At 41.6% G+C, this 26,480-nt stretch overlaps 1 long non-coding RNA gene across 4 annotated transcripts in view; it reads left to right on the top strand.

Moving 5' to 3' along the window:
- Window positions 1–277: 277 nt before the first annotated feature.
- Window positions 278–26,480, top strand: part of LOC132827140 (uncharacterized) — an 82,353-nt gene continuing 56,150 nt past the window's right edge. For all 4 annotated transcript variants that reach the window (XR_009645977.1, XR_009645978.1, XR_009645975.1 and 1 more), the window contains exons 1-2: window positions 278–512; window positions 1,039–1,136. This is a non-coding gene — a long non-coding RNA (uncharacterized LOC132827140). The remainder of the gene's footprint in view (window positions 513–1,038; window positions 1,137–26,480) is intronic.

Genomic DNA, 26,480 nt, shown 5'->3' with positions numbered 1-26,480 from the left:
TCAAAAAGATGTGGTGGACTGGATCAAACTGGTACATTTTGGTAACTGCCTGCCCTTATTTTGTGTTGGAGCTGTTGATCAGATGTAACCATGATACTATTAGCGAAATAACACAGGCCCTTAGCTCTGATGAACGGACACACCCAGAATACTGATGAGTTCAGTTTTTTTTTGCAAATGCCGAATGATCTCTGCATTTGCAATACATTCTGTTTTTAATTTACGAATTTCTGGTTTTTCACCATATGGGCTTTTATTTTGGATCTGCCAATTCTAAGAACACTAATGTTTTCAGCTTAAACATCTAGCAGCTAATAACAACAAGTGACCTCAAATGCTGACTTTCTGTTGTAACTGGATGCAAAGCGAACTGTGAAATTAGACTAAAGCTAATACAGCAGTTTAATGAGTTTAAAACGTATCAGAAGACACTTTCCGAAGAATGTTATCCAAAGGATCTTTAGTCCTATGTACTAAAACTGTGACAGAGAGCTGAGTAGAACTGCCTACAGGTAAGGCTGCCACACCTATTATATTAACAGTACAACATTTTTCTTGACAATCTTCAGCAGATAAACACCCACCCTTAGCTTTGCCTTCTGCTATTGCACTCAGCACAAAGCTGGCTGCTGTCTTAACATTTGTCCTTTCTGCTTTCTGTCTTTCTGACCCTGCAGCTGATGTTTGCGGTGTGATAAGCTGTATTATTCTCATTAATTATGGCTTCTATATTTTCTATAACATAGTCATTGTGCTTCCTTAGAAAAGGTGGGCAGATATTCAATAACCTTTTTTGGCTCCCAGCGTTTTAAATAGTAACTAAAACATTTCTTCAAAGTCTTCCATTGTTTATGGTATTCACTGATAGTATTTTGCGAATTAAGAAGCTTATGGAAAAAAGTGATTCACCTGTACTAAGTAAGATTGGTTGCGAATTTTCACTGCAAAGAATTTGCTCCATTGGAAGATTTACGACACTCTTTTAAATTTAAATAAAATCAATATTACGGGTATTTTTGTCAATGTTCTACTCTGCAGGCGGTCCTGATTTTGATCAAGAGTGTTCCAACACTGCAGCACCTCGTCCCAATTTATTATTCTTTGAGCATGAGCCTGCACAGTGAATGCCAACTCTTGTAAGTCTACCTTGTCTTTACAGTAGTAAACTTTAAGGATAAACTTCAAACATAATCTGGGACTATCACCGTGTTAAGGGCTTGGATGGGAAGGAATTTGTTAAGTGTTTACAAGAAAACTTTCTTATTCACTATGTGCATGTACCTATTGGAGAAGAAGCAGTATTTGACCTTCTGTTGGGTAATAAGGCATGAACTCATCAAAAAGTTAAAGTTCTAAATTGGAATAAGGCCAACTTTGACGTTATTAGACAGGAATTTTCAAAAGTTGATTGGGAGAGGTTATTCACAAGTAAAGGGATAGTTGGTAAGTGGGAGGCCTTTGAAAGTGAGATAATGAGAGTTCAGAGACAGTGTGTTTCTGTTAGTATGAAGGACAAGGCTGGATGACTAAAATCATTGAGGCTCCAGTCAAGAAGAAGGAGGCATAAGTCAGGTAAAGACAGCAGGGATCAAGTGAGTCCCTGTAGGAATGTAACAGCAATAGACATATAATTAAGAGGGAAATTATCAGGGCAAAAAGGGTATATATGATATCTTTGACAAATAGAGTTAAGGAGAACCCAAAGACATTAACAGAGAAAGAATAACTAGGGGGGGAACAGGGCACCTTAAAATTCAAAGTGGCCATCTATGTATGGAATCCAGGAGATGGGTAAGAGATACCAAACAAATACTTTGCATCAGTATTTACTGTGGAGAAGGTTGTGGAAGCTAGGGAATGTGGGGAAATAAATAGTGATGTCTTCAAAAGAGTTTATATTACAAACGAGGAGGTGCTGGAGGGTTTAATGTGCACAAAGGTAGATAATCCCTGGGACCAGATCAGGTCATAGAGTCATAGAGATGTACAACAGTCCAACCTGTCCATGCCGACCAGATATCCCAACCCAAACTAGTCCCACCTGCCAGCATCTAGCCCATATCCCTCCAAACCCTTCCTATTCATATACCCATCCAAATGCGTCTTAAATGTTGCAATTGTTCCAGCTTCCACCACTTCCTCTGGCAGCTCATTCCATACACGTACCACCCTCTTGCTTGAAAAAGTTGCCCCTTTTATATCTTTTATATCTTTCCCCTCTCACCCTAAACCTATGCCCTCTAGTTCTGGACTCACCGACACCAGGGAAAAGACTTTGTCTATTTATCCTATCCATGCCCCTCATAATTTTCTAAACCTCTATAAGGTCACCCCTCAGCCTCTGACGCTCCAGGGAAAACAGCCCCAGTCTGTTCAGCCTCTCCCTGTATCCTCCATCCTTGTAAATTTTTTCTGAATTCTTTCAAGTTTCACAACATCTTTCTGATAGGAAGGAGACCAGAATTGCACGCAATATTCCAACAGTGGCCTAACCAATGTCCTGTACAGCCGCAACATGACCTCCCAACTCCTGTACACAATACTCTGACCAATAAAGGAATGCATACCAAATGCCTTCTTCACTATCCTATCTACCTGCGACTCCAATTTCAAGAAACTATGAATCTGCACTCCAAGGTCCCTTTGTTCAGCAACGCTCCCTAGGACATTACCATTAAGTGTAAAGTCATGCTAAGATTTGCTTTCCCAAAAAGCAGCACCTCGCATTTATCTGAATTAAACTCCATCTGCCACTCTCAGCCCATTGGCCCATCTGGTCCAAATCCTGTTGTAACCTGAGGTAACACTCTTCGCTGTCCACTACACCTCCAATTTTGGTGTCATCTGCAAACTTACTAACTGTACCTCTTATGCTCGCATTCAAACCATTTATGTAAATGACAAAAAGTAGAGGGCCCAGCACCGATCCTTGTGGCACTCCACTGGTCACAGGCCTCCAGTCTGAAAAACAACCCTCCACCACCACCCTCTGTCTTCTACCTTTGAGCCAGTTCTGTATCCAAATGGCAAGTTCTCCCTTTACTCCATGAGATCTAAACTTGCTAATCAGTCTCCCGTGGGAACCTTGTCAAACGCCTTACTGAAGTCCATATAGATCACATCTACCGCTCTGCCCTCATCAATATTCTTTGTTACTTCTTCAAAAAACTCAATCAAGTTTGTGAGACATGATTTCCCACGCACAAAGACATGTTGACTATCCCGAATCAGTCCTTGCCTTTCCAAATGCATGTACATCCTGCCCCTAAGGATTCCTTCCAACAACTTGCCCACCACCGAGTTGAGGCTCACCGGTCTATAGTTCTCTGGCTTGTCTTTACCGTCCTTCTTAAACAGTGGCACCATGTTTGCCAACCTCCAGTCTTCCGGCACCTCACCTGTGACTATTGATGATATAAATATCTCAGCAAGAGGCCAAGCAAGCACTTCTCTAGCTTCCCACAGAGTTCTCGGGTACACCTGATCAGGTCCTGGGGATTTATCCACCTTTAACCATTTCAAGGAATCCAGCACTTTCTCCTCTATAATCTGGACATTTTGCAAGATGTCACCATTTATTTCCCTACAGTCTATATCTTCCATATCCTTTTCCACAGTAAATACTGATGCAAAATATTCATTTAGTATCTCCCCCATTTTCTGTGGCTCCACACAAAGACCTCCTTGTTGATCTTTGAGGGGCCCTATTCTCTCCCTAGTTACCCTTTTGTCCTTAATATATTTGTAAAAACCTTTTGGATTCTCCTTAATTGTATTTGCCAATGCCATCTCATGTCCCCTTTTTGCCCTCCTGATTTCCCTCTTAAGTATACTCCTACTTCCTTTACACTTTTCTAAGGATTCACTTGATCTATCCTGTCTATACCTGAAATATGCTTCCTTCTTTTTCTTAACCAAACCCACAATTTCTTTAGTCATCCAACATTCCCTATACCTACCAGCCTTCCCTTTCACCCTGAGGAGAATCGTCGTTTCGGGCATAAGAAGAAGGGCTTATGCCCGAAACGTCGATTCTCCTGCCCCTTGGATGTTGCCTGCCATGCTACACTTTTCCAGCAACACATTTTTCAACTCTGATCTCCAGCATCTGCAGTCCTCACTTTCTCCAGGTTCTCTTTCACCCTGACAGGAATATACTTTCTCTGGATTCTTGTTATCTAATTTCTGAAGGCTTCCCATTTTCAGCCGTCCCTTTACCTGCGAACTTCTGCCCCCAGTCAGCTTTCGAAAGTTCTTGCCTAATACCATCAAAATTGGCCTTTCTCCAATTTAGAACTTCAACTTTTAGATCTGGTCTATTCTCTTCCACCACTATTTTAAAACGAATAGAATTTTCGTCGCTGTCCCGAAAGTGCTCCCCCATTGACACCTCCATCACCTGCCCTGCCTTATTTCCCAAGAGTAGGTCAAGTTTTGCACCTTCTGTAGTAGGTACATCCATACACTGAATCAGAAAATTGTCTTGTACACACTTAAGAAATTCCTCTCCATCTAAACCTTTAACACTATGGCAGTCCCAGTCAATGTTTGGAAAGTTAAAATCCCCGACCATAACTATCCTATTATTCTTACAGATAGCTGAGATCTCCTTACAAGTTTGATTCTCAATTTGCCTCCGACTATTGGGGGGTCTATAATACAATCCCAATAAGGTGATCATCTCTTTCTTATTTCTCAGTTCCACCCAAATAACTTCTCTGGATGTATTTCCAGGAATATCCTCCCTCAGCACAGCTGTAATGCTATCCCTTATCAAAAATGCCACTCCCCCTCCTCTCTTGCCTGCCTTTCTATCCTTCCTGTAGCATTTGTATCCTGGAACATTAAGCTGCCAGTCCTGCCCATCCCTGAGCCATGTTTCTGTAATTGCTATGATAGCCCAGTCCCACGTTGCTAACCATGCCCTGAGTTCATCTGCCTTCCCTGTTGGGCCCCTTGCATTGAAATAAATGCAGTTCAATGTATTAGTCCTACCTTGTCCCTGCCTGCCCTGACTGTTTGACTCACTTCTGTTCTCAGCCGTACCAGTCTCAGATCGATATCTTTTCTCACTATCTCCCTGGGTCCCACCACCAACCCCCCACCCCCACCACTTAATAGTTTAAATCCTCCCAAGCAGTTCTAGCAAATCTCCCTGCCAGTATATTAGTCCACTTGCAATTTAGGTGCAATCCGTCCTTCTTGTACAGGTCACTTCTACTTTAAAAGAGATTCCAACGATCCAAAAATGTGAATCCTTCTCCCATACACCAGCTCCTCAACCATGCATTCATCTGCTCTATCCTCCTATTCCTGCCCTCACTAGCTCATAGTACTGGGAGTATTCCAGATATTACTACGCTTGAGGACCTCCTTTTTAAATTTCTGCCTATCTCTCTGTAATCTCCCTTCAGAGTCTCAACATTTTCCCTTCCTATATCATTGGTTCCAATGTGGACAATGACCTCCTGCTGGCCCCTCTTCCCCGTGAGAACATTCTGCACCCTCTCTGAGACATCCTTGATCCTAGCACCAGGGAATCAACACACCATTCTTCTTTTTCTCTGCTGGCCACAGAAACGTCTGTCTGTACCTTGGACTAGAGAACCCCTAACACAATTGATCTCTTGGAAGCCAATGTATTCCTTGTTGCATTAGAGCCAGTCTCAACACCAGAAACTTGGCTGTTCGTGCTACGTTCCCCTGAGAATCCATCACCCCCTACATTTTCCAAAGTGTTTCTGAAAAGTTTGTGGGAAGCTAGGGAAGAGATTGCTGGGCCCCTTGCTTGAATATTTGTATTATCAACAGCCACAGATGAGGTATCGGAAAACTGGAGGTTCGCTAATGTGGTGCCATTATTTAAGAAAGGCTTTAAGGAAAAGCTAGGGAACTATAGACTGATGAGACTTAGTGGTGGATAAGTTGTTGAAAGCAATTCTGAGGGACAGGATTAACATGCATATGGAAAGGCAAGGACTCATTAGGGATAGTCAACAGGCCTGTGTGTGTAGGAAATGTATCTCAATAAGTTGATTGAGTTTTTTGAAAGGGTGATAAAGAGGATTTATGAGGGTAGAATGTTAGATGTTATCTATTTGGACTTCAGCAAAGCATTTGACAAAGCTCCCATGGTAGACTAATTAGTAAGGATAGTTCACATAGGATCCAAGGGGAGCTAGCCGACTGAATACAATGTTGGCTTGAATTTAGAGACAGAGTGTGGTGGTGGAGCTTTGCTTTTCAGACTGGAGGTGTGTGAATAGTGGTGTATTACAAGGATAGGTGCTGGATCCACTGCTTTTTATCATTTATATAAATGATTTGGATGTGAACATAGGAGGTATAGTTAGTAAATTTGCAGATGACACCAAAATAGGTTGTGTAGTGGATAGTGAAGAAGATTATGTGAGAGTACAATAAAATCCTTGATCAGATGGGCCAATGGGTCATGGAGTGGCAGATGGAATTTAATTTAAATAGACATAAGGTTTTGTATTTTGGTAAGGTAAACTGGGCAGGACTTACACGATTAATGATAGGGCCCTGGGGTGCTTCGCCAAATAAGGAGACCTAAAGGTAAAGGTACATAGTTCCTTGAAAATGGAGTCACAGGTAGAAAAAAGCATTTGGTGGTGAAAGAAGCATTTGGCACTCTTACCTCCATTGGTCAGCACATTGCGTATAGGAGTTGGAAGGTCATGTTGCAGCTGTACACCCTTCTATAGAAAAGATGTTGTTAAACTTGTGCAGAAAAGATTTACGAGAATGTTGCTGGGACTGCAAGGTTTGAGTTAGAGGAGAGGCTGAATAGGCTAGAGCATTTTTCCTTGGAGCGTCGGAGGCTGAGGGCTGACCTTATAGAGGTTTATAAAATCATGACAGGTACAGATAGGATGAATAGCCAAGCCCTTTTTCCCAGGGTGGGGAACTCCAAAACTAGAGGGCATAGGTTTAAGGTGAGCGGAGAAAGATACAAAAAGGGTAACATTTTCACATAGAGGATGGTGCGTGTATAGAATGAGCTGCCAGAGGAAGTGGTGGAGGCTGGTACGACTGCTACATTTAGGGGGAAGGGTATATGAATAGGAAGGATTTAGAGGGATATGGGCCAAATGCTGATAGATGGGCCTAGGTCAGATTGAGATGTCTAGTCAGCATGGATTAGTTGGACCAAAGGGTCTGTATCCATGTTTTATGACTGTATGACTCCATGTGTTGTGTGCATGCAATGTTATGATACGGCCAGAAAATGTTTTGCTGTCAAATCTGCTTCCTAGCTTGTATTCCTATATGTTTTATTGTTCTAAATAAACTAACCCACAGAATTAATCAATCCCAAGTGAGTGAATGATCATTTGAGCAGCAATGGAAAATATTGGGCTGACGAGGTCTATTGTGCTTGAACCATCATCAAGTGAATTAAACTACAGGTGAAGCACGTGGTCAACAATCTTAAGTTGTGCTGAAGTGCATGAATCAATGGCTTTGTTCATTACAATGTCAGAGAGTGTTGAAAACACAGCTAGCTAGAAAGCAGGAAAAACTCTATTAAGAAAGGCAAGAGATCAGGATTTGTGCTAGATTAATAGAAACTGAGTGATGATTGAAGGTATATTGTCAAATGCTCACAAAGTTCCAGAGTTTAAATTGGGACACAACAAGCCTCCTAACAGAATTTAATATGTTTAAACAGCTTCCAAAGCTACAGTTTCCAGATTTGGGTTTGTCTGATGAAGGAAATTAAGTAAATCAGATTTGCTTAGCAATTGGAAATGGAGATTTACACCAAGTTAACACCTCAGAGCTAACAGCCAAAGAGCTAAAAGTTCCTCAAACATTATAGCCCATGTTGGAACACGAGTTCAGAGTTAGACTAAACTTCCATAATCATTAACCAGAATTCTTGTCATTCAGAGAGAAGCGAACAGAATCCATAGATTACTTTACAAGAAGATGCAGAGAAAAAACTCATTAAAGGATTTATTCAGACAGGGAGCTAGCGAACAGAATTTTTGACTCAGTATTCTCATCTACTCCTGGAAGCTTTCTAGAAAGATTAGCTGCACAAACCAAAGACTTAATGCAACAAGGAGCTTCTGAATGATGTAAGTATGATGCAATTCTTGCAAGGTATGTATTAGAAAAGGCCATTGATAGAGGCAAAGTGCACTGGAACAAAGGCACATGCAGTTATGAAGAGCCGTGAATGGGTTCAACCTGACCATATACAAGGAGTACCATCAAATTCCATGAACACTCCTCTGACAGAGCATTTACAGGAAGTGATCAAGAAATCAGAATCTACCAAAGTGTGTGATGAAACAAAAAGTGGTGAAATCCTGCTTCACACTGTTAATCATGGAAAAGATCAGGCTCATTGAACTGTCTAAATTGTTTGCAAAAATCCAATTTATCTGTCATTGGAAAACTAGTGATTATTTATTATTGGTTAAGGTTGAGACAAGGGCAAGTGCTAATATATTAGCTTGCGAATTGTAAAAAAAAATGTACCTACAGACATGGGAAGCCACGATAGAACATTTACAAATACATATCTTTCAGCATGCAATGGTTCACCAATTTTTAGCAAACAGAAGATGTAACCTCAAGCTGATCATTATTTTTGAATTCTTTTCGTTGTTCACTGCTGTAGGTTGTAGCAACACAACTGCTCCCAAGGTGAAACCCACTACTGCTCTGGAATTAGACCTATTACTTTCTGACCAGAATGATTCCCATACTAGACTGTATGTTCACAAAGTTCCTCAGTTTAAACTTGGACACAGCTGACCTCCTCACAGAATTTAGTATGTTTAAACAGCTTACAGAGCTGTGGTGTCTAGATTTGTGTCTGCCCGAGAGCAGTGAATACTGTCAAGTGTAAAGGCTGCTGCTCACAAAGTCACAGTGCATTAAACTTCATTAGGTTTATGGTGTGTGTTAAACATACTCATTCTCAAAATACTTATATTTTCAGAGCAGTGTATGCAATGATAATTATGGAGAATTTGCAACTCTGCATACCTACTGTGGTTAGAAAAATCAGAGAATTCAGCAACAAAAACTTGTATTTATTTAGTGTCTTAGTACCTCTTAAGGCATTTTTGATGCCATTTGACAACATAAGGCATTTTGGCCTAAATTTTCTAGTAAGTAGTGAATGACCCAACTTAAGTTGCTGATGTATCTTGAAACCAGTAGGAGGTCCCAACATGGGCATTGCATGGATTTATTTCAGGCTTTTCCGAGCATTTCACTGACTGCTGCTGAGTAACCAACTGAGTAAATCACATGTAGAGCTGACATGGCAGATATCCTCCCTAGAGCATTAGAACCATGCTCAAACATCTTAAAACATGACTGAATCTGATGGGTTTATGATGTAAAAACAAAATGTGCTGGAGAAACTCAACGGTGTTCTTCAGATGAAGAGTTATAGAACATAGAACATAGAAGGATACAGCGCAGTACAGGCCCTTCGGCCCTCGATGTTGCGCCGACCGAGTCCTACCTAACCTATACTAGCCCAATAACTTCCAAATGCCTATCCAATGCCCGCTTAAATGAACATAAAGAAGGAGAGTTCACCACTGATACGGGCAGGGCATTCCATGAACTCACAACCCGCTGTGTGAAGAATCTACCCCTAACATCTGTCCTATACCTACCACCCCTTAATTTAAAGCTATGTCCCCTAGTAACACCTGACTCCATTAGCGGTAAAAGGTTCTTAGTATCTACCCTATCTAAACCCCTAATCATCTTATAAAATGTCCAGTTATACTGGACTTGAAACGTTAATCCAGCTCCTCTCTCCATTGATGCTGCTAGACTTGCAGAGGTTTGAGTTGATTTGATTTAATTTAATTTATTACTGTTACATATGCCAAAGTACAGTGAATAGTGTTGTCCTGTGTACTTCACAGGCAAATTATACAAGTGCATCAGGCTAACAGAACAGTGTGCAGAATACAGTGTTACAGTGGCTGAGAAGGTGCAGAGACAGATCAACGTTGACATTTAACAAGTCCATTCAAAAGTTGCTCCAGTACTTTCTGTTTCTATTTCAGATTTCCAGCACATTCAGTGTTTTACTTTTATCACAAATGACAATGATTACAGGGTCACTATTAGACTTCCTTTTAATTCCAGTTTTTATTAAATTCAAATTTCAGCAGCTACCATGGTTGAGTTTCCCATGTCCCTAGAACATTAGCCTGAGGTGCTGGATTGCCAGTCCTGTGACAGTGCCTCCCCCAGAAAATGGAACCAGCAAGTGGGCAGGTCTCCGTTCGGACTGATTCTCTATTTGGACATTTCGCTGGAGGATAGCTCTATGCGTTGATCTTACTGAGATCTTTCGAAAAAGAATCTCATGGCCCAAAGCATGCTGTGATAAACTAAACAATTAGCTTAAAATTAGATAAAATATGATCGGAAAATGCGTCTTATTTTTTAAAAAAGGGAAGAGGAAGCGGACTCTTATGAACACTGTGAGTTAAGGGTAGAAATCACTGAATCAAGAGTTTGTTGTTGCTGTTATTTGAGTACATTAAAGATTCTTTCAGGTTGTTAAGGGTTGGAATTTAGTTTTGGCCAATGCACTAATTAAGTAGGAATTTACATGTCTTGCCTCATCCACCCATGACAGCTTTCATTGTTGGTTCAGTGATATGTGATCATTACAAGATTTATCTACTCGACAGAACATTCTCTTCTCAATGTGGACATCACACTGTACCTTGCAGGGGAGCTTTATAGCAGGAATAAATTGGGACGCACTGTCAGATAAGCCATCGTTAAAATGTCCAAGGTAGTGAGGATCAGATTTTTATCTATAGTTTACAGCACATTACCAACTCTTTGACTCCAGGGATTCATGGAATAAATCTGTTTATGAAATACTTTTTACAGCTCCTAATTAAGCAGCATGCAAATTTTTGTGTTGCAATGAATAATTGATGGACCTGTTAGCAGGGCTCCAGCCTGAGTTGTTGTTCAACAGGAGTCTTAAGGTTAGTAATTGGCCACAGAAGGTCTCGTGTAGCACTGTGTTGCACAGAAAAGCAGCAGTAAATAAGAAAACAGATTAGCTGCACCAATGTCCAAACTGTCAACGAAGCTGGGAAGCACCATTGATTGTATGGTAACCATATTAATAAGTAGCGCAGCAGCAGAATGCATAGTCATTGGTGCACTAAAATGGATCAAGTCTGGCTTCTAACTGGAACAAATATTATGGGCAAACCTTTTTATTTACAAAATCAATAATACAGTAATAGTGAATAAATAAAGCAAAGTGGACCAAAAGAGGGCCGAGTTGGATGATGGACTTCACAGAGTGGTTGCAGACAAGCTAGAGCGGAGAGATGAGGATGATGCATAGTGATCTCCTGATTGGAGCAGCAGGGCAAGGCAGGGCAGGAATAAAAGTAATGGACCAGTTTGGAACTAATAGCAACACCCTTTGAATCCCCTTTGAAATACTGGAGCTTTTGTAAGAGAGGTAAATGATGTGAATGAAAATAGAATTGAATTTACTGGGGTCTCCCAATCACTTTGTAGGATTAGAAGCAACTACCCCAGTCACAGGCCAGGGGAGCCTCAGCTTTGAGTACTGGTCTATGCTGGATTACTAATCTCAGCCAAATCAGTGAAGAGCTATCATAATTATCTGTCCTTGAGTTACAAAGGAGAGCATCTGCCATGATCTCTCTGCTAGCACCTTCTAATGTCTCCTGTTGGATATTCACTGTTATAAATGCTAAGTGAAGACAGTGGTTGCTAAGAGCATGACTTGATTTATATGTAAATAATAAAGTCTTGGGGAAAGGGGAAGTTAGACTCATAGAAACCCTACAGTGTGGAAGCAGGCCATTTGGCCCATTGAGTCTACACCACTCCTCGAAAGACCATCCCACCACCATACCCTGCATCCCTCTATCTCTCCATTTCCCACGGTCAATCCACCCAACCTGCACATCTTTGGACTGTGGGAGGAAGCCCACACAGACACGGGGTGAATATGCAACCTCCACACAGACCATTGCCCATGAGTGTGATCAAACCTGGGTTCCTGGCACTGTGAGGCAGCAGTGCTAACCATTGAATCACCATGCTGCCCCACAGTGACTCAAATGACAAGTGCTCTATGGAATCACACCTTAACATTTGGTTAGTGCACTTTGCAAAAGAAGAAAGGAAGAAAAGATGGCAGCAAACATTCTTCAAAGCTGAATTTGATATTGCTCAGAATGTTGGAGATACTCCAACTCTGCATCTATGGATGGTACGGCATCTCACAGAGTCCCTGATAATCAAACCTTGTTTTGCAGAGGGTTGCCAAGAAACACCACTTGGTACTCTTTTTTTTAAATAAGAGCATTGGCTTAGACCTCAGAGCTGCTTGTCTGTATATGATTCACTTAAGCAGGTGCTCGATCTCCAGGCAGCAGAGAGAAACATGGTGTGCACTAATTTGGGTTGTGATCAGTGATATCGTGCTTAATGCCGAGCCAGAAGGTCTGGCTTTAAGACCCACCTTTCCTGATATCAGGAGAACACAACGCAAATCGGGATCAATCCAATATGATGAGTATTTCAGATTGTTCAGCTTCCTATGCAAGTAATGCCAAGAGTTGGCTTACTAGTTGTCAGCTGCTATGTGTCTCGCCCAACTTGTTTTCATTTTTTAATGAAGTAAACAGTGCAAATTCTAGATTATTATTGAGTTGGAGAATTCTTTCATTCTCTATAAATTTTAAATGCTCATCATATGAAAAGAATTTTTCAAAACAGTGTAATATCCTTAATATGATATTACGTCAAGTTACAAAATTAGTGTTCTCAATATTGAGGGGGTGAAGATGTCTGGTACCATCAATAATGACTTCTTAACAATCTTAAATGATGTGAAGCAAAAATTCCATTGATGGCCATGTGAGTGCAGCTGACATTCTGGATGCACTGATCAATTTGGTAATATTTCAAATGGTTGCAGTGAGTGACCTTATCATCAGTTGAAGTGCAAATGGATCAGTGCATTAAAAAGATGAATTTAATTGAAATAATTCTAACATGCATTGAATTCAGCAAACAGTTTACCAAGACATGTAATGAGTGGGTTATATCGTAAACTAAACAAAACAGGATTAGTTTACAAAGCAAACCATATTTATATATCACATTTAAAGTAGTCAAATATCCCAAGGAGCATTATCCAATAAAATATGACATCAGGATAAGTATTAGGACAAATACCCAAAAGCTTGGTCAAAGAGAAAGGCTTTAGTGAACATCTTAAATGATAAGAAGCAAGAAGGTTTATGGAGAGACTTGGGTATGGGGCTCAGGACAACTGAAGATAGGCAAAGATGGTTGAGACAAATGGAACTAGGGAACAAATGATTATTATGTGCTAATCAAAGGATAATTGTGGGAATATGGCAATTATGAGGCTGAGGAACAGGTAATTTGTGTGTTGGATTTTCTGTTGTGTATCTGACCAACATTTAGCCTTTAGTGTTTAATAATTAAAACTGGGCACAAGTGTTGGAGGAACACAGATTCCTGGGAGGGTTAAAGGGCAACAAGGAGCTCCTGAGAAAGTGAGGGCACAGCCCTGCAAGGATTTTAAAGCCAAATTGGAAAACTTAAAATTGAGGCATTGTTTGGCCAAGATGTTTGCCAGGGAGCATTGCAAATGGGTCACACAGTAATCATTTTTATTCTAATATTTTGCTCATAAGATCAATTTGCTGAATCTATGTGGATGGTATTTTTATCTGTGTTCCCAGCCATTGTCTGTGCTGCATGAGTGCTGCAGACTCACGTTGAATGATGTCAAACTGACTGCAAATTGTATGCCTTTACAGCTCATGATATCAAATAACATGATTGGTAATATAGGGGCAATTTTCAGAAATCCCCTGTAGCAATATACTTACTCTATGCTTCTTGGAGAGTCCTTTGAATTCCAAGTATGAATAAAAATATTATTTTAGCTAGTTTCTGCTTAAAAAGCTCCATGTTCAGTCCTTGCTGGGGTAATCTGGTTCAAACTGCTGCTTCACTGAAACATTATTAAATAGAGTCTACACTGAAAGTTTAATATGTGTTAAGTAAAGGAACACCATTAAATGCTCACACTACATTATCATCAACGTGGTCATTACAGCAAGGTCCAGACATGAGGTGACCCTGTTTGCATGACAATGGAAGCTAACTCATCAGCATCAGAGTTAAGTCCACAAGAGGATTAATGCAATTGGCCTCCACTTCCATACCAGAAGGATAGGATATGCTCTGCCATATGTCAAGTTGCTGGTGGACTCTCCCATACACTATGTCATTATTTATAGGCTTTCTGGCTGACTTGTCAATGCACTGAGCATTTCACTCCACGCAACCATTAGTCTTCTTCTGCAGACTGCACCATTAAAATGCTTATCTGAGTCCTCTGCTGCATGATTCATCGTGACATTCGATGAGCTGCATTTGTGCTCCTGTTGTCTCTTGCCTGCCCCAATCTGACCACAATGTACGGATCTTGGCTTAAAGAAATCTGTTAAATTATGCACAATGTCAGTATCTGAACTTCATGCTGCCAGTCTGAGAGTGAGTTACATTGTTTCTTTTTCATCACTGTATTCCTACTCTTCATCTCTTGCTTTCCATAAATGCCTGGTATTGCAGGTTTTGGGTATCTCACAGAGTCATAAAGATGTACAGCACAGAAAATGACCCTTCGATCCAACCCGTCCATGCCAACCAGATATTCCAATCCAATCGAGTCCCACCTGCCAGTACCTGGCCCATATCCCTCCAAACCCTTCCTATTCATATATCCATCCAAATGCGTCTTAACTGTTGCAATTGTATCAGCCTCCACCACATCCTCTGGCAGCTCATTCCATACACGTACCACCCTCTGTGTGAAAATGTTGTCCCTTAGGTCTCTTTTATATCTTTCCCCTCTCATCCTAAACCTATCCCATCTAGTTCTGGACTCCCCCACCCCAGGGAAAAGACTTTGTCTATTTATCCTATCCATGCCCCTCATGATTTTATAAACCTGCATGAGGTCACCCCTCAGCCTCCGACACTCCAGAGAAAACAGTCCCAGCCTATTCAACCTCTCCCTATAACTCAAATCCTCCAACCCTGGAAAAATCCTTGTAAATCTTTTCTGAACCCTTTCAAGTTTCACAACATCTTTCTGATAGGAAGGAGACCAGAATTGCACACAATATTCCATCAGTGGCCTAACCAATGTCCTGTAGACCCGCAACATGACCTCCCAACTCCTGTATTCAATGGTCTGACCAATAAAGGAAAGTATACCAAGTGCCTTCTTCACTATCCTATCTACTTGCGACTCCATTTCTAAGGATCTATGAATCTGCACTCCAAGGTCTCTTTGTTCAGCAACACTCTCTATGATCTTACCTTTAAGTGTATAAGTCCTGCTAAGATTTGCTTTCCCAAAATGCAGCACCTCACATTTATCTAAATTATGCCACTTCTTAGCTCATTGGCCCATATGATCAAGATCCTATTGTAACCAGAGGTAACCTTCTTCACTGTCCACTACACCTCCAATTTTGGTGTCATCAGCAAACTTACTAATTATACCTCTTATGCTCAAATCAATATCATTCATATAAATGATGAAAAGTAGAGGACCCAGCACCGATCCTTGTGGTACTCCACTGGTCACAGGCTTCCAATCTGAAAAACAACCCTCCCCCACCACCTTCTTCTCCCTGTGTTCCATGAGAACTAACCTTGCTAATCAGTCTCCCATGGGGAACCTTGTCAAACGCCTTACTGAAGTCCATGCAGATCATGTCTACTGCTCTGCCCTCATCAATCTTCTTTGTTACTTCTTCAAAAAACTCAATCAAGTTTGTGAGACATGATTTCCCACGCATAAAGCCATGTTAGCTATCCTTAATCAGTCCTTGCCTTTCCAAATACATATACATCCTGTCCCTCAGGATTCCCTCCAACAACTTGCCCACCATCGACGTCAGGCTCACTGATTTATAGTTCCCTGGCTTGTCTTTACCACCCTTCTTAAACAGTGGCACCACGTTTGCCAATCTCCTGTCTTCTGGCACCTCATCTGTGACTATCGATGATGCAAATATCTCAGTAAGAAGCCCAGCAATCACTTCTTTAGCTTTCCACAGAGTACAAGGGTACACCTGATCATGTCCTGGGGAGTTATCCACCTTTATGTGTTTCAAGACATCCAGCACTTCCTCCTCTGTAATATGTACATTTTTCAAGATGTCACCATCTATTTCCCTACATTCTATCTCTTCCATGTCCTTTTCCACAGTAAATACTGATGCAAAATACTCGTTTAGTATCTGCCCCCATTTCCTGTGGCTCAACACAAAGACCTCCTTGCTGATCTTTGAGGGGCCCTATTCTCTCCCAAGTTACCCTTTTGTCCTTAACGTACTTGCAAAAACTCTTTGGATTCTTCTTAATTCTGTTTGCCAAAGCTATCTCATGTCCCCTTTTTGCCCTCCTGATTTTTCTCTTAAGTATACTCCTACTGCCTTTATCCTCTTCTAAGCATTCACTCTAGCTATCCTGTCTATACTTGACTTATGCTTCCTTCTTCTGAAAGAAAAGGTCCCAAGGGTCGAGTTGTGGTTAGAGACTGGATGGAGAAAGTAAGAGGTAGATGTAAGATGCACAATTTGCTTCTTCAGTTCAGAAGACATTATACGAGGAGGGGGATCAAAGTGTGAGAAGGAGGATTAGACATGAGATATCTTAGATATCTTCCCGAAGAAGAGCTTATGCCCAAAACGTCGATTTTCCTGCTCCTCGGATGCTGCCTGGCCTGCTGTGTTTTTCCAGCACCACATTTTTCAGCTCTGGTGCCAGCATCTGCAGTCCTCGCTTTCTCCTCATAGAGATGTACAGAATGGAAACAGATCCTTCAGTCTAACTTGTCCATGCTGACCAGATATCCTAAATTAATCTAGTCTCATTTGCCAGCACTTGCTCCATACCTTTTAAATATTTTCATTGTACCAGCCTCCATCACTTCCTTTGACAGCTCATTCCTTGTATGCACCACCCTCTGCATGGAAACATTGCCCCTTAGGTCTCTTTTGTATCTTTTTCCTCTCAACTTAAATCTATGCCCTCGAGTTTTGGACTCCCCTACCCTGGTGAAAAGACCTTAGTTATTCACCCTATCTGTGCCCCTCATGATTTTATAAACTTCTATAAGGTCACCCCTCAGTCTCCAATGCTCCAGGGAAAATATCTTATTCAGCCTCTCTCTTTGGCTTAAACCCTCCAATCCTGGCAAAATCCTTGTAAATCTCTTCTGAACCCTTTCATGTTTCACAACATCCTTCAAATAGCAGAAAAACCAGAACAGAACACAGTATTCCTAAAGTAGTTGGACCAATGTCCTGTATAGCCTCAACATGACCTTTCAACTCCTATATTCAATATACTGACTAATAAAGGCAAAGGTACCAAATGTTTTCTTCACTATTCTGTCTACCTGAGACTCCACTTTCAAGGAACTATGAACCTGCACTCCAAGGTCTCTTTGTTCAGCAACGTTCCCAGGACATTAATTGTTTAAGTCCTGCCCTGATTTGCCTTTCCAAAATGCAGCACCTCACACTTACCTAAATTAAACTCCATTTGCTATTCTTCCGTCCATTGACCCACATGATCAAGGTCCCATTTCAGCTAAATCATTGGGTACAGACTCAGCTATGGGCCCAGCAATATTGGCAACTGCAATCAAAGTAAGTCTATACAGCTATACATGCCCACTGCTGGTCAGATATTACTGCTTACTGTTATGAAGCACCTTTTCCTGAATCAAAGAGGGGAGTATGTCAATGATTGTCATGCAATGTGTTTGGATGATGTGGCTGTCATGGTTGAATAGTTAGCAGTATGTCTGGCTGTCGGAGGTGAGTGTATGGTTTACAGAGGTGCTATATCTCTAAGAGAGAGATGAAGTTATGATTAATGGAGATTGTTGGTTGGCGAGTGATCAAAGTGTGGTGCATTAAAATGTGATGTGCTTGGAAGGATATGGCATTTGAAGATGTCTTCACTGATGCTGACCATTTGTGGAGGGTATTTGAGCCCTTTGAGATACCACATTCAGGCCTTTGGGGATAGACTCCTGGCATGAACGACCATAGCCATCTGATCCCACTGCCTTAACAAGCGGTAGCTAGAGGGCCTTCTTGTTTCCTGTTGATAAGTGGCAACTTACCTCTTCTCCTTGTCCTGTGCCACAGTCTCGAGTGCAACATCAGGAAGATGCAACATGCCTTCCCAGATGTCTCCTCATCAGACTCCCTTTCTGACACCAGGAATTGCTCCAGTCACAACGGCATTCCATTCAAAAAGGAACAGAGGGCCTTTAAGCAGCTCAGTCTAATAACTTGTGCTAGCTTCTCACAGTTTTGACCTCCCCTTCTTAGGATGTAGCCACTCAATAGTGCAGTACATAGCTGCACACTGTAGTCATTTCAATTGTCAGGCACATATGAAGAGAATCATGCATCAGTATCCCTGCTGCTGGCCACTGTCATGGCTTTTATATCCAGACATTTGTGGCAACTGAAACCAGCACTGCAGAAAGCATTTTGGTTTGAGAAGCAGTCATTGGAATTAATTTAAGAATGTTAACATAGAGAATCTTGCAATAATTCAGAAGATTGCTTCTTATCGAATGTTTTAAAAAATGGTTTCGGCAATTTTTTTCACTCTTAAGGAATTGCAAATCATTTAAAATTAACTGTTTCAGAAATGTATTTCTATCCCTCCAATTCCTTTCCAGACAGAAAACTAAAAGCCACTAGCTGGTGTGATACAGGGAGCGTTTACATTATCCTCCTGGTCACCCAATGCAAAACGATCAAATCCCTGTTTAAAAAAATGTACACTTTTCTGTTAGAAAGCATTTGACATACTGCAAGGGAAGACTGATACAAACTGAAGATTATAATGTCAGATAGACTCCAAGCCACCTTTCCAAGGCTGTAGGCCCAAGGAAGGAGGTTTAGATATTAATAACATGTATGGGCTTATTACTGTGGAGACAAAACAATTCTGATTGATTCTAAAGTTACAGACACCAATTAAGTGAGACCTGGGTAGATACAACATTTCTTCTTCATCTTGTCATATTTGATCGAACACTTTTATTTCCAGATGTTGACATTTCAAAACTATTTATTATAGTTCTGTTGTACCTAAAATTAATCTCTTAATAGCTTCTGAGACTTTGTTCAGAAGCTGACAGTGGAGTCAAGTAGCCTGGATAATTTGGATTGAAAATCAAGATGCGAGCTGGAAGATATAAACCAGAAATAAAGCAATAAGCAACTCCTTGATTTTAACAATAAACAATTTTGAATATATTATATAAATGAGTAAGGAAGATCTTCATTTACTTAATCATATGAACTAAGTACTTTTACATTCTTTAATTGAAAGCAATTTCTGAGAATGAAATACTGAAATCAAACAAAGAACTGTAGATGCTGTGTTCTGAAGGTGTTGCCAGGAATGCTGAGTTTCTCTAGCAATTCTAGTTTTTGAGTATTTAGAAGGCTGAACTATCGAGATCCCTGGCATAAGGACAAGAGTAACAATAATCTCCTCCTTAGATATCCTCCTGCTTCCCTTCCAGTCTGGATCAAAGTGGCCTGCAGCATGCTCACTGAAAGCAGGCCTCCCTCACATCTGTCACACCCGGGCCAGCTGTATGAACCTTCACTGCCACACACCCACAACCACTTCACACAGTCGGCTGTCATCACCTCCCCCAGCTGTGAGCAAAACGGAGAAGCTCGGGTAACGAGGCCCATGTACCTCGCACTTCAGCACAGCAGACTCAAGTTTCTCAAGCACACTTGGGAAGATTGACTGGAACTAAGGATACGTACAGTCTGTGTCCATTTTAACGGGATTGAATTTCAAACTCAGCTATGACAGCGGAAGAAAATAGCAACAAAAATATACTGTTTCAAATATCTTACAACTCTTTGTACAAGAATAAACTTGAGAAATAAGCGTTATTTTTGTTGACGTTGCTGATAAGAAAATGCCATAATTTCCAGCAGTGGTGAGCTCTTTTTCCAATTAGGTTACCCAAGGTCTCTTCCATTGAGTGTGCCTGAACACCATTCTGGTTCTGTCAGTGCTTAACACGCTGACATTAAGTCATGATTCTGGTGGATTCACAAGAACAAACTACTTTCTTATTTACAATTTCAATGATTTCATTCAAACATTGTTCCATTCTTGTCACGATCCCTGAACCCATCACAAAATAAACATTTCTTTGCAAATGTGGTTGCTGGTAAGCGGTGATTTTTCTAATGAAAAACAGGAATTTATGATTTGATTCCCACAATAGAGTCATACTGTCTTAGAGATGTTCAGCTCAAAAACAGACCCTTCAGTCCAACTCGTCCATGCCAACCAGATATCCCAACCTAATCCAGTCCCTTTTGCCAGCACTTGGCCATTATCCCTCTCACCCCTTCCTATTTATATACTCACCAAGATGTCTTTTAAATGTTGCAGTTGTATTAGCCTCCAACACTTCCTGTGGCAGCACATTCCATACACGTACCACCCTCTGTGTGAAAAGGTTGCCCCTTAGGTCCCTTTTATATCTTTCCCCTCTTACCCTAAACCTATGCCCTCTAGTTCTGGACTCCCCCACCCCAGGGAAAAGACTTTGTCTGTTTATTCTATCCATGCCCCTCATGATTTTATAAATCTCAATAAGGTCACTCCTCAGCTTTCCATGCTCCAGGGAAAACAGCCCCAGCCTGTTCAGCCTCTTCCTATAGCTCAAATCCTCCAACCTGGCAACATCCTTGTAAATCTTTTCTGAACCCTTTCAAGTTTCACAACCCCCTTCCAATAGGAAGGAGACCAGAATTGCACGCAGAATAGCTTCAGGTATTGGGGTGCAAGGTGGAAGATGTAAACCAGAAATAAAGCAATAAATAACTCTTTGATTTTTGCACGAAACAATTTGAACATAATCATAGAATGTATACATCTGTATATATTATGTAAATGAGAAAGGAAGATCTGCATTTGCGCAATCATATGGAGTAAGTACTTTTACATTCTTTAATTGAAAGCAATTTCTGAGAATGAAATACTGAAGTCAAACAAAGAACTGTGGTTGCTGAGATCTGAAGGTGTTGCCAGATGTGCTGAGTTTCTCCAGCAGTTCCAGTCCAGAGTGTGGTGCTGGAAAAGCATAACCAGTCAGGCAGCATCTGAGCAGCAGGAGAATTGATGTTTTGGGCATCAGCCCTTCATCAGGAATCTCCTGTTCCTCGGATGCTGCCTGGCCTGCTGTGCTTTTCCAGCAACACACTCTCAACACTGATCTCCAGCATCTGCAGTCCTCGCTTTCTCCAGTATTTCCAGTTTTTGAGTATTTGGAATACTGAACTATTTGGATCCTTGGTAGAAGAACAAGAGTAACAACAATCTCCTCAGGTATTCCGGGAAATTAGATCTCAGCCAATAAATGTACAGACAGGCAGTTGACAACACAAACTGCTGAGCACGTCAGTCAGCAGGAAATACCTTGTACATTGTGCCTTTCATTCAGCCTCTTCTATAGTAATTTAAAAACAGAAGGTGAACCAGCAAGCTGAGTCTGAAATTCTTCACTTCAACACCCATGAAATCACATCCTGTGCTCAAATAGCTTACAGAAGTGTCTTCTTGCAAATCAAGATGACTTATAATAGAGTTTAGATGATCTTGTTTTAACAGAAAATAGTCTAACCTATGAAAATACATTGATGTGACTTCTACAGATATCATGCACCAAAGATGCATCTTTTAATTCATTCTCAGATGTCAGCATTGCTGGCTAGGCCAGCACTTATTGCCTATCCCTAAATTGTCCTGGTGGGACACCCTCAGTGCTGTTAGGAAGGGATTTCCAAGATTTTGATCCAATGATGCTGAAGGAATGGCGATACATTTCCAAGGCAGGATGGTGAGTGGCTTGTTGGAACTTGCAGGTCATGGTGTTCCCATTTATCTGCTGTCTTTGTCCTCTAGTAGATGACACAAGTATGGAAGATGCTATCTCAGGAGCCTGAATGTGGTGTTGCAGTGCAGTGTAGATGGTACTCAAGGCAGCAACTGTACATCAGTGGCAGATGGAGTGAAAGCTTACTGTGGTTGATAACACTGGCTGATTTGTCCTGAATGGTGTCAATGTTTTTGAGATGCACTCCTCCTGGTAAATGGTGAAAATCCATCACATTCCTGACCTGTGCCTTGTAGAGGGTGAACAGACCTAGGGGAGTCCAGAGGTGAGTTATTCACCACAGAATGCCTTGTTTCTGACTGAAGTGTCTATGCTGAAAATGTGTTGCTGGAAAAGCGCAGCAGGTCAGGCGGCATCCAAGGAGCAGGAGATTCGATGTTTTGGGCATAAGTCCGTCTTCAGGAATGAGGAGAGTGTGCCAAGCAGGTTAAGACAAGAGGTAGGGAGGAGGGACTTGGGGGAGGGGCAATGGAGATGTGATAGGTGGAAGGAGGTCAAGGTGAGGGTGATAGACCGGAGTATCACCCTCACCTTTTCAGAGCAACACATTTTCAGCTCTGATCTCCAGCATCTGCAGACTTCACTTTCTCCTTGAAGTGTCTATGCGGCAGGTTCATTTCAGGTTCTGGTCTATAGTAGCCTGCAGGCTATTGATAGTTAAGATATTAACAGTGAAAATGCCATTGAATGTCAAAGGGCATTGGTTAGATTCTCTCTTTTGGAGATGGTCATCAGCTAGCATTTGTGTGGCACATTTGTTACTTGCCAATAATACGCCCAAGACTGGATATTGTCCAGATTTTGCTGCATATGGACATGGACTGCTACAGCATCTGAAGAATTATTGAACACACAGATAGAAGCAATGAGGAATTTGCAACAGCATGTGATGGATGGCAGTTTTAGGAAGGGGGCAAGTTCTCAGATACAGTCACATAGATGAGCTAACTCCAGGAAGGGTAAGAGAGGTCGGCATCTAGGGCAGGAATCTTTTGTGGATATACCCATTTCAAACAGGTATGCAGTTTTGGAAAATGTAGGGGGTGATGGATTCTCAGGGGAACGTAGCACGAACAGCCATGTTTCTGGTATTGAGACTGACTCTAATGCAACGAGGGGTACGTCGGCTTCCAAGAGATCAATTATGTTGGGGGATTCTGTAGTCAGAGGTACAGACAGATGTTTCTGTGGCCGGCAGAGAAAAAGCAGAAAAAGCTAGGATCAAAGATGTCTCAGAGAGGGTGCAGAATGTTCTCATAGGGAAGAGGGGACAGCAGGAGGTCATTGTCCACATTGAAACCAACGATATAAGAAGGGAAAAGCTTGAGATTCTGAAGAGAGATTACAGAGAGTTAGACAGAAATTTAAAAAGGAGGTCCTCAAGGGTAGTAATATCTGGATTACTCCCAGTGCTATGAGCTAGTGAGGGCATGAATAGGAGGATAGAGCAGATGAATGCATGGCTGAGGAGCTGGTGTATGGGAGAAGCATTCACATTTTTGGATCATTGGAATTTCTTTTGAGGTAGAAGTGACCTGCACAAGAAGGACGGATTGCACCTAAATTGGAAGGGGACTAATATACTGGCAGGGAGATTTGCTAGAACTGCTTGGGAGGATTTAAACTAGTAAGGTGGGAGGGAGGGGTGGGGGTGGGACCAGGGAGATAGTGAGGAAAGACATCAATCTGAGACTGGTACAGTTGAGAACAGAAGTGAATGAAACAGCCAGGGCAGGCAGGGACAAAGTAGGACTAATAAATTGAACTGCATTTATTTCAATGCAAGGGGCCTAACAGGGAAGGCAGATGAACTCAGGGCATGGTTAGCAACATGGGACTGGGATATCATAGCAATTACAGAAATATGGCTCAGGGATGGGCAGGACTGGCAGCTTAATGTTCCAGGATACAAATGCTACAGGAAGGATAGAAAGGGAGGCAAGAGAGGAGGGGGAGTGGCATTTTTGATAAGGGATAGCATTACAGTTGTAATGAGGGAGGATGTTCCAGGAAATACATCCAGGGAAGTTATTTGGCTGGAACTGAGAAATAGGAAAGGGATGATCACCTTATTGCGATTGTATTATAGAACCCCCAATAGTCAGAGGGAAATTGAGAAACAAACTTGTAAGGAGATCTCAGCTATCTGAAAGAATAATAGGGTGGTTATGGTAGGGGATTTTAACTTTCCAAACATCGACTGGGACTGCCATAGTGTTAAAGGTTTAGATGGAGAGGAATTTCTTAAGTGTGTACAAGACAATTTTCTGATTCAGTATATGGATGTACCTACTAGAGAAGATGCAAAACTAGACCTCCTCTTGGGAAATAAGGCAGGGCAGGTGACCGAGGTGTCAGTGGGGAGCACTTTGGGGCCAGCGACGATAATTCTATTCGTTTTAGAATCGTGATGGAAAAGGATATACCAAATCTAAAAGTTGAAGTTCTAAATTGGAGAAAGGCCAATTTTGACGGTATTAGCAAGAACTTTCAAAAGGCAGATGTTTGCAGGTAAAGGGACAGCTGGAAAATGGGAAGCCTTCAGAAATGAGGTAACAAGAATCCAGAGAAAGTATATTCCTGTCAGGGTGAAAGGGAAGTCTGGTAAGTATAAGGAATGCTGGATGACTAAAGAAATTGAGGGTTTGGTTAAGAAAAATAAGGAAGCATACGTCAGGTATAGACAGGATAGATCGAGTGAATCCTTAGAAGAGTATAAAGGAAGTAAGAGTATACTTAAGAGGGAAATCAGAAGAGCAAAAAGGGGACATGAGATAGTGTTGGCAAATGGAATTAAGGAGAATCCAAAGAGTTTTTGCAAATATATTAAGAACAAAACGGTAACTAGAGAGAGAATAGGGCCCCTCAAAGATCAGCAAAGCTGCCTTTGTGTGGAGCCACAGAAAATGGGGGAGATACTAAATGAACATTTTGCATCAATATTTACTGTGGAAAAGGATATGGCAGATATAGACTGTGGGGAAATAGATGGTGACATCTTGCAAAATGACCAGATTACAGAGGAGGAAGTGCTGGATGTCTTGAAACAGTTAAAGGTGGATAAATCCCAAGGACCTGATCAGGTGTACCCCAGAACTCTGTGGGAAGCTAGAGAAGTGATTGCTGGGCCTTTTGCTGAGATATTTGCATCAACGATAGTCACAGGTGAGGGTGCCGGAAGACTGGAGGTTGGTAAACATGGTGCCACTGTTTAAGAAGGGTGGTAAAGACAAGCCAGAGAACTATAGGCCGGTGCGCCTGACCTCAGTGGTGGGCAAGTTGTTGGAGGGAATGCTGAGGGACAGGACGTACATGTATTTGGAAAGGCAAGGACTGATTAGGGATAGTGAACATGGCTTTGTGCATGGGAAATCACATCTCACAAACTTGATTGAGTTTTTTGAAGAAGTAACAAAGAAGATTGATGAGGGCAGAGCAGTAGATGTGATCTATATGGACTTTAGTAAGGCGATCGACAAGGTTCCCCATGGGAGACTGATTAGCAAAGTTAGATCTCATGGAATACAGGAAGAACTAGCCATTTGGATACAGAACTGGCTCAAAGGTAGAAGACAGAGGGTGGTGGTGGAGTGTTGTTTTTCAGACTGGAGGCCTGTGACCAGTGGAGTGCCACAAGGATCGGTGCTGGGTCCTCTACTTTTTGTAATTTACATGAATGATTTGGATGCAAGCATAAGAGGTACACTTAGTAAGTTTGCAGATGACACCAATATTGGAGGTGTAATGGACAGCAAAGAGGGTTACCTCAGACTACAACAGGATCTGGACTAGACGGGCCAATGGTCTGAGAAGTGGCAGATGGAGTTTAATTTAGATAAATGCGAGGTCCTGCATTTTGGGAAAGCAAATCTTTGCAGGACTTATACACTTAATGGTAAGGTCCGAGGGAGTGTTGCTGAACAAAGAGACCTTGGAGTGCAGGTTCATAGCTCCTTGAAAGTGGAGTCGCAGGTAGATAGGATAGTGAAGAAGGCACTTGGTATGCTTTCCTTTATTGGTCAGAGCATTGACTACAGGAGTTGGGAGGTCATGTTGCGGCTGTACAGGACATTAGTTAGGCCACTGTTGGATTATTGCGTGTAATTCTGGTCTCCTTCCTATCAGAAAGATGTTGTGAAACCGGAAAGAGTTCAGAAAAGATTTACAAGGATGTTTGCCAAGGTTGGAGGATTTGAGCTATTGGGAGAGGCTGAACAGGCTGGGGCTGTTTTGCCTGGAGCGTCGGAGGCTGAGGATTACAAAATTATGAGGGGCATGGATAGGATAAATAGACAAAGTCTTTTCCCTGGGGTTGGAGAGTCCAGAACAAGAGGGCATGGGGTTAGGGTGAGAGGGGAAGATATAAAAGAGA

The sequence above is a fragment of the Hemiscyllium ocellatum genome, chromosome 24 (assembly GCF_020745735.1).
Source record: "Hemiscyllium ocellatum isolate sHemOce1 chromosome 24, sHemOce1.pat.X.cur, whole genome shotgun sequence".
NCBI classification, from domain to species: domain Eukaryota; kingdom Metazoa; phylum Chordata; class Chondrichthyes; order Orectolobiformes; family Hemiscylliidae; genus Hemiscyllium; species Hemiscyllium ocellatum.
The sequence above is the reverse complement of the archived record's forward strand: the minus strand, read 5'-3'. Positions and strand labels throughout refer to the sequence as shown.